Source organism: Cricetulus griseus, chromosome 8, assembly GCF_003668045.3.
Source record: "Cricetulus griseus strain 17A/GY chromosome 8, alternate assembly CriGri-PICRH-1.0, whole genome shotgun sequence".
Taxonomy (NCBI): domain Eukaryota; kingdom Metazoa; phylum Chordata; class Mammalia; order Rodentia; family Cricetidae; genus Cricetulus; species Cricetulus griseus.
In genome coordinates, this window is record NC_048601.1 from 55,140,182 (window position 1) to 55,149,230 (window position 9,049).

The 9,049-nt window shown below is 45.7% G+C and overlaps 1 long non-coding RNA gene across 1 annotated transcript; it reads right to left on the reverse strand.

Annotated features, from left to right (window-relative positions):
- Window positions 1-661: 661 nt before the first annotated feature.
- Window positions 662-7,695, reverse strand: LOC118239279. Its single transcript, XR_004771140.1, has 2 exons — window positions 7,207-7,695; window positions 662-1,730 (listed from the first exon to the last, which is right to left on the reverse strand). It is a non-coding gene; the product is annotated as an uncharacterized LOC118239279 (long non-coding RNA).
- Window positions 7,696-9,049: the final 1,354 nt, after the last annotated feature.

Below are 9,049 nucleotides of genomic sequence, written 5' to 3' on the forward strand. Positions count from 1 at the left end.
CACAGTCCTCCATCCATCCCAGCCTCCTCCACATCTCCCAACCAGGGATGAGTGGCCCTAATTGGGTGAAAGCCCTGTTTACCTAGAATGGGACTCCAGCCCTGTCTCCCCCTGGTGCCCTGGGTGCCCATAGCCTTCTCAGCTCTCAGTTCTGAGGGTGACACAGATGGAGGAGGAGAGAGGAAAAGCAGGCCTTGTTCCAGTCTCGCTGAGCAGCTACCTACAGCTCAGACTGCCAGCCCTGAAGCTGGGGAATGTGCCATGGTTCCCAGCACTCTCAGTCTCCTTTATCCTTAGTGAGGGGGGTGATTCTGTCAGAATTTGCATTAGACATTATACAACATACTTTACCTTGTTCTTTCTACTCCAGTGTATCTGAGGCCGACTTGTGAAACTACTAAGACGACCTGTTTGCCTCAGCTCCTGCATTGTTTAGTGAATCGATGTGTCAGGCCTTATTTAGCTCCCTCGCCCAGGACTGGATGCCGAGGTTATTTCCGTTGTTTCACTGTTCTAGACAATGGAAGTCTTTACTGCCTTCCAGCCTTACACGGTTGCCTTGGAGAATCCAAAGATGCAGAGTCCCTTTGTCAGATAGGCTATGCATTTGTTATTTTAATGGAATGGATATGGGAAGGTGCAAATTCATTGAGAAAAAAAATGCAGTTTCCATAGTTTATTTTGTAACAAGCCTCTTTCTTATGCATAATGCTTTGAAATTTTACCCACATGGTAGCATACATCGAATGTCATCCCTCTGAGTATTATTCTCGTATATGGGTGCTCCATATCTTAAGATAATTACGTGTATTTTATCCTTTACTTTATTGCCATTGGATCTTGTTAAGTATAAAGTTGTCTTGTTTTGATTTATTTTATTATTTTTAATTATATGTATGCATGTGTGTATGTGTTGGGGTACGGAGGCCGGAGGTATTGGATCCCCCAGCACTGGAGTTACAGGCTGTTGTGAGCCACCTGGCACTGGTGCTGGGAATTAAAAGCAAGCCCCTGAGTTCTTAATTGTTGACTCACTCTCTAGCCCCTAAGTTGTCTTTCTTCAGACTGACCATTTGTGTTAGGGCCATGGGTTGTGAGGAGTGAGGCTACAGACGACTGCAGAAGGCCTCGGAGCAACTGGGCCCCAGATTCAAGTGGTCCTGGCCCACTTGTTGAAGTGTGGCAACTTGCAAGTCAATTCTTGTATTTTTTTTTTTTTTTTTTTTTTGGTGTGTGTGTGTACACAAGGTGCATGTGTGAAGGTCAGAGGACTTTTGGGTGGCGGTTGTCTCCTTCTGCTGTGGGTTCTGAGTGGGACATGGGTGGTTAGGCTTGTGTGCTTGGTTAGACAAGTGCTTTTACCTGCTGAACTATCTCACCAGCCCAAAGTGTAGGGACTTTGCTTTTATTCTTAGCCTTTTGCCTCTGTATTTATTACCCAGGTATAGTTGTGTGACATTTGGGCTACAGTGGACTCATATGATGACGAGAATGGCTCTGTTGTGGTGACTTTTCCTGAGGACACAGAAGAAAAAGTCTGTTTCCCCCAGATAGGGGGGAAACAATGACACACCAAAAGAATTCCATGAAGTCCAACTCGGTGAAGCGATGGCTTTCCTGGGGTCACTCACAGGCACAGGCATGAGAGGTTTCTTACAGGAGCATGGGTGGGGGTCACTCACAGGAACGTAGGTGAGTATTTACTCACAGGCGCACAGGTGAGGGGTTACCTGCAGGAACACAGGTGACTCAAAAAGAAAGAAAGAAAGAAAAGAAAAGAAAGAAAAGGAAAAAACCCGGAACAAATCAAAATTCAACCTAACTAAAAGTATTTGTTGGTTTATTTATTTATTGTTATGCTAGGCAAGGATTCTACTGTCGAGCTGCATCCCCAGTGCTCTGAAATCCATTTTGCCTCATACACAGCCCATGCAGGCTTCTAGTGGCAGTTAGAACACTTCTGTTTCCATAATCTGACTCTAAAGTGAACCTCCGTAGACAACGTGCAGTTGGGCTTGTTTCTTTGGGTGACACTCTCTGGCGTTCCCGCACCTCCATACTGGGTATTGTGTTAATATCTTTATACAGACTATGCCAGCATGCCACCAGTGAGCTTCCCCTCAGCCCCGACAATCTCTGACTGAATTGTCCCACTCATCCTTAAAGTTTTGAGTGGTGTGACTGGATTTGTATCTTGGCACTTTCATTGTTTATTTTCTGTGTCTCCTGTCTTTTTTTTTCCCCCTTTGTACTAAATGTAACATTTGAATACAGTAGAAACTCAATAGTACATTATGTTATACATACTGTTTTGTACAACTGCTTAAGATAAATGAAGAAGAATGTATGTATGTACTTACTGTATTTCACTTTTAATTACATTGAGTATAATTCTATTTCTATTAAAATGGCATTGTTACACACCTTTAATCCCAGCACTTGGGAAACAGAGGCAGGCAGATCTCTGTAAGTTTGAGACCAGCCTGGTCTACAAGAGCTTGTTCCAGGACAGGCTCTAAAGCTACACAGGGAATCCCTGTCTCGAAAAACGAAAAAACCAAAAAAAAAAAAAAAATTGTTACTTTATTGGTTCTCTGGCTTTTGTTTTGTGAGTTTGCTCACTGTATGAAGTCACCTGCGTCTGGCTTGCCCCAAGCACTTCCTTTGGTGTTTCTGATGGGTCTGCTTCCCATGGATCATCTCAGGATTTGTTTGTGTGGAAATGTCTTTATCTCATCTGTCATCGCACTTAAGGTGCCATCCCAGGGCCATCTACAATTTCTCTGTGTTCCCATCACCCTGTCCCCCTAGTTGCAGTGTGACACTTTCTCCCAAGAAAGCAGGCCCACTTTTTCCTGCTGTCTTTGAGATCTCATCATTGCTCTTGACTCTGGTGTTTTGACCCCGCCATGTCCACTTCATGGGTGGTCATGTCTGTCCAGCTTGGAATTAATTAAACTGTCAGAACACTAGGAAGTTCTCGTTCTTAACTGTAGCAAATATTTTTCTTTACTTCTGTCTCCTCTCACTGGACAATGTTGAACATTTCCATCGAGCAAATGCTGGTATGCTTAGATTTGGAGTCTTTGTCTTCATTCTCTCTTTATACACTGAGTAAAATGATCTCTCAAACTACTTTCAAAGTCATCAATTCTTTCTTCAGCCACTTTAAAACCTACGATGGCCGTTCTCTAGCATTTGCAATTTTCCTTGTTTTTCTTTTTTAAACTTTATTTATGTGTACATGCATATACCACAGGTGTGCCGGTACCTGCAGAGGAGGGTGTCAGAACCCCTGGAGCTGGAGTCACAGGCAGTTGTGAGCCACCCAGTGTGGGTGCCGGGAACCAAACTCTGTCTGGTCTTCCAGAAGAGCAGCAATGCCCATTGTTTCAAGTACCGGGATTTAAGTCAGAGTCTCGCATGTAGCACTGGGGCCTATCACTGACTGACACCCTCAGATCTCTATTTGCTTTTAAAAAGATACTCTGTGTCTTCATTGACATTCTCTATTATTGTGACACTGTCATCATGCATTCCTGACTTTTTTTTTTTTTTTTCCGAGACAGGGTTTCTCTGTGTAGCTTTGGAGCCTATCCTGGCACTCGCTCTATAGACCAGGCTGGCCTCAAACTCACAGAGATCTGCCTGCCTCTGCCTCCCGAGTGCTGGGATTAAAGGCGTGTGCCACCAACGCCCGGCTATCCTGACATTTTTAATTGAGAATTTAGTTGCTTCTCTTGGTTTTTGTTTTGTGTTTTTTTTTGAGGGCAACATCATACCTGTTAAATTCAAAGTACTGGCTTAGAATACCAAGTCTTAGCACACACTCTTTGTTGCCCCCATTTTTCATTTCTTCACACTTCTTTTGTTTTGAAAAGGGATATTTTAGACCATCCACTGCAGCAGCTCCCTGGCCCTTAGTACTGCCTCCCTGACCCTTATCTCCACATCAGGATTTGTTTGCTGATGAGTTGGGGGGTACCCTATTGGCGATGTCACCTTGCAACCACACAGCTCTCTCTCTACCTCTCTCTAGCTTTGGCGGCTGCCTCGGTTCCCTTTGGAGGGACACTGGCAACTCTCTCTCTCTCTCTCTCTCTCTCTCTCTCTCTCTCTCTCTCTGTTGTCTTCCCCTGACCACACCAAAAGCCACTGAGATGACTGCATTGCTGTCGTAGCAGTCATCTGAGGTGTGAACTGCTCCACACTCTGACCCAGTCAAATGCAGGCTCCACTGAAGCCGCAGTGTGTAGCCTAAAAAATGTCACCTTTGCCCACATCCGGTCTTTCTTTCCCTTTCCCTTCAGCTTCCAGGAAGCAACAGAAGCTCCAGGGTGTGAAGTTTGAGATGTGTCTTTGTTCCCTGGGGCCCCAGGTCAATGGATGGTCTACGACTTGGTGAGGTGATTGTAGGGACCATCTCCTGTCACCCAAGTGGGCTCTCGTCTTTCCCTCTCCAAGAATGGAGGAGGCAGTACAAAGAGTACAAAGGGGGCGGTACTGTATTACTAACTTAGGACCTAACAACTGAAAAGGATAAAACGGATGGCCACTCACGTGAGTCCTTCTCATTTCCAGCTGCTGGAGCAGGGAACCAGCAACCAGGCCCAGAAGTACTGAAACCTCAGACTAACCCAGCTCTACTGGGAAACAAGCTGACTCTGGTTGGCTGAACGTGAGCACAAAAATAAGGAGAGATTCAGGGAAGGGCTGTCAGACCTTAAGTCTGCAGAGAGTTTGTTTGCTGTGGCAACTGAAGGCTTGCTGCTTTCCCACCTGGGGTCTCTGGCCATCAATTTCCTTCAACAGAGGTTTTGCTTCTTTTGCAGCTGCTGTTATATTGATTGACAGCTGTCAGTAAGCCATTCTTTGTCTTCTGGGCTTGAGTTCCCCAGTCATAAAGTGAGAGGAAGTTCTATATTGGGGTCAGGGGAGATCCATTTTGAAGTATCTACCATGGCTGTCCACCTCTAGGACTCTCTTCTCTTTTTTAGTTTTTTTTTTTTTTTTTTTTTTTTTTTGAGACAGGGTTTTTTCTGTGTAGCCCTGGCTGTCTGTCCTGGAACTTGATCTGTAGACCAGACTGGCCTCAAAATCAGAGATCTACCTGCCTCTGCCTCCTCAGTGCTGGGACTAAAGGTGTGCACCACACCTGACTTCACATCTGTCTTTTAAAAGCAGTATTAATTAGAGATTTTCTGTTCCTTGCAGAAAATCTCATTTTAACTGCCACACCATCCAAAATTCTTTTTGGGGGATGGCATGTGATGAACCAGCCTGACTCCATTTCAAGATTGGTAGTCATCTTGTTACAAGGTCAAAAATAAGGTCATTTCTGTTCCTATAAAACAAGTTTCAGCTGGGTGGTGGTGGTGCACACCTTTGCTCCCACCACTGGGGAGGCAGAAGCAGGCATATCTCTGTGAGTTTAAGGCCAGCCTGGTGTACAGAGTGAGTTCCAGGACAGCAAGGGCTACACAAACAGATCTTGTCTCTAGAAAACAAAACAAAACAAAATAAAACAACAACAAATCCTTTAAGTTTCTATGTCTTAGAATTTAACTTGAATCTTCTTGAAATTTGACTTGGTTCGCACCTGACAGAGTCTTGACCTGTACCCACCCTCATAAGATAAGACGTTCTGCCAAATAATTTTGAAATGTCCTGCTAAGTTCTTCTGGAAATCCCCCAACCTTTAGAACTGTCCCCCAAGTTGGTGGGTGGTGATGATTCTTGCCTTTGATGCCAGCACTTAGGAGGCAGAGGCAGGTGGATCTCTGAGCTGAGGCTAGCCTGGTCTACAGAGTGAGTTCCAGGACAGTCAGGGCTACACAGAGAAACTTTATCTTGAAAAACCAAAACCCCAAACCCCAAACAAACAGACCCCATAATCCAAGTCTTAACAGTTTTAAGCGATATAAACCCCACTTTCTCCTGTGTTGCATGCTGTTCTTTCAAACCCCATGTTAGGGAGACAGCCCTGTCTGGCAGAAAATAAATCTTGCTTAATTTGACTAACACATTTTGGTTAATGGTCTTTACTGTCATCCAGTGGGATTAACATGTGAGCAGTCAGCTCTAACCACTTGCCAACAAGGAGCTCTGCAATGATGAATGACATTTCTGCTCATCCTCAGAGCTGTGAGCTCAGGACACAGAGGGACATGCTTGCTCCCATCTGGTCCTCAAGGGGCACTGTCCCCTTTTCTGGCTTCATGTCCTTAGAGAAAACAAGCCTTTTCTTGACAAAGTGGCATTGTCATCTGTCGGGGCCAGTCCTTCAAGCAGCACCTGTTCAGAATGTTTAATGGATTTACTGTTGGGGGGGGGCGCACCCTGGAAACCTTGCACTCAGGAGGTTGTAATAGAAGGATCACAGGTTCAAGGCCAGCTGGGGTTGGGAAATAAAAAATGAAAAGGGATTTTCCAGCATGGCTCCAGATACCTTTCTCGCTCCCAACGCTTCCAAGCCTCTCCACTTTATTACACAGCCCCTCCTTCTATGTTGCTTCCTGTGAAGTCCCCGCAAGGTCCCTGTCACTTAGGATGCCATTTCTCCACTTTCCAAGTGGGTGGCAAAGACTGGATAAAGTCCTGAAGCAACCAAGTTTCCTCAGCTAGTGTACACACAGCCTCAGTCAGCCTCACAGGCCTGTGCTCTCATTACCATTCAGGCTGTTCTCTCACAGAAGTCAAACTCAGGACACAATACAAGCTTTCCTGTCCCCACCTCCACCCACACCATGTCTCTCCTCTATCCGGGCTGGGGAAGCCCCTATGCCCTACCGCATCTCCTTCCTGAATGTTCATCCTGATCAACTCAGAGGTCACCCCAAGTATAAGGCTAGCAGGGTCTTGATAATTGGATCTTACATAGTGGGGGGGGGGTCTCACGACACAGGTTGTACTAGTCCATGAGTGCGTGAACTTTTGCTGGAACAATTAATAAAGTAGGAAACCCTGACCCTGTAGTGGCTGGAGGAAGACAGCCTGCAGGAGTATGCTGCCCTTTCTAAAGCTTCAATAGGAAAAGCAGACAGCAATGGAGGGAGAAGTCTGTCCCGCACCACACCTCTCAGCTCTGTCATACCCAACTCTTTTGTCACTAGCCTTTGAGTGGCAGATCTGTCACTTGCTTAAAAAAAAAAAAAAAAAAGACTAACAAAAGCCCCTGGCTTATAACACCTTCCCCCATTTACATACTTTTTCCAACCGACTAAAGCAGTCTCATGCACCAGGTGCTGCTGGAAGCTGCTCAACAGATGTGGTCTCCACCTTCCTTGGATCCACAGCCTGGGGGAGACAGATGTCTGCTGGGTCAAGTAGGGTTGAACTGGGGGCTCAGAGGTGGCCAGTGGGAAGACTGCTGCGAGTAGAGGGCAGCTGCAGGGGTTCCATCCAGTACCCAGCCAGAAGCAGGACGCTCCAGGGACATGCACAGAACAGTCTTCATCCTGAAAGCCACCTGGGGCTTTGGGACAAAGCGTTCTACCCTCATTGCTTCAGGAAAGGGATCTGTCAAAGCAGGAAGCAGAGGGAGAAAAGAGACCCTCTTCATGACTCTGGCTTCAATAAGATCAAGGTTTATTATCTTTGAAGAAACAGCCTAGCAGCAGCAGCCCAGGTGGTACAGTGGCCTCTCCTCAGCTCAGTTGGAGGAACAGACTCCTTTCCCCCTCCAGCTCCTGCTCACTGAAACAAGCAGGAAGGAAAAGGATAAACGCAGAGGTTGCTGCCCCTCACTTCCCATTGGCCTGAGCTTAGTCCTGTGACCACGCCTGGCTGCAAGGGAGGTTGGGAAATGTAGTCAGTAGCTGGGCAATTGCTGTATCATGAAGGTGCCTATTCACAATTCCTACCTTGGAACTTAACTTCAAGGCCATGGTATTAAGAGATAGGTGATGCTTATGGGGATGGCTTGGACTTGAAGGATAATTAGATTAGTTCTCCTCTGAAGCAAATTCATCCCCTCCAGTCCTTTGCTGTGGGATATTTGTATACAGTGTGAAGATGCATTTGCTGTGATTCATGTAATAAAAAGCTAAACAGTCAATAGTTAGGCAGGAGGGATAGGCAGGATTTCAGGGAGAGAAAGGAAGAGGAGAATCTAGGCATCCAGGAGACATGGAGAGGAAACAGAAGGTGAAGATGGAAGAGAGGTAACACCAAGTGATAAAACATAGATTAATGTGAATGGGTTGATTTAGGCTGTAAGAGCTGGTAAAGACAAGCCTAAGCTAAAGGCCAAGCTTTCATAATGAATAATTAGCCTCTGTGTCATTATTTGAGAGCTGGCTGGTGGGACAGAGAAAGACTAGTTATGTACGGCGTCCAACCTCCGGGCGCTATTTCCATATAGAGCCTGAGAAATCTTAAAAAAACAAAACAAACAAAAAATGAGGCAGCTTCCTAGAAACCCAGTGCTTGCAGCTCACAGAGGCACAGCTGCTGGACAGTGGGCACTTGTGGCACACTAAGTAGAAACAACATGGGTCAGCAAATTCCCAGAGCTGGGGCAGGTAAATGCTGCCCATGGCTGGTGCTGCGGGCATAAAGCTTGGCTCTCATGGGCCAGAGCAGGACAGAGCCCAGCTTCCAGCTCAGCTGGAGTGGAGCTGCAGGTTTATGGCTTGGCTCCTCATGTGTTCAGAGAAGGCTACAGGTGTGCAGTAAATGGTCCAGATGGAGAAAACCTCTAAAGAGTTACAGTGGAAAACGGATATAGAAAGTCATAGTTTTAAAGTTAAATAGTTTTAAAATAATAAAGTCTTTAAAGAAAAAGTAAAGCAATAAAAAAATAAGCCACTGGGGCTGGAGAGATGGCTTAGAGGTTAAGAGCACTGACTGCTCTTCCAGAGGTCCTGAGTTCAATTCCCAGCAACCACATGGTGGCTCACAACCATCTGATATGAGATCTGGTGCTGATATACATGGAAGCAGAATGTTGTATACATAATAAATAAATAAAATCTCTTTTTAAAAAAGCCACATAAGAATGGAAAATACACAGGGAGTCTGGGTCCTATATGGTGTTTTGTTGACTTCG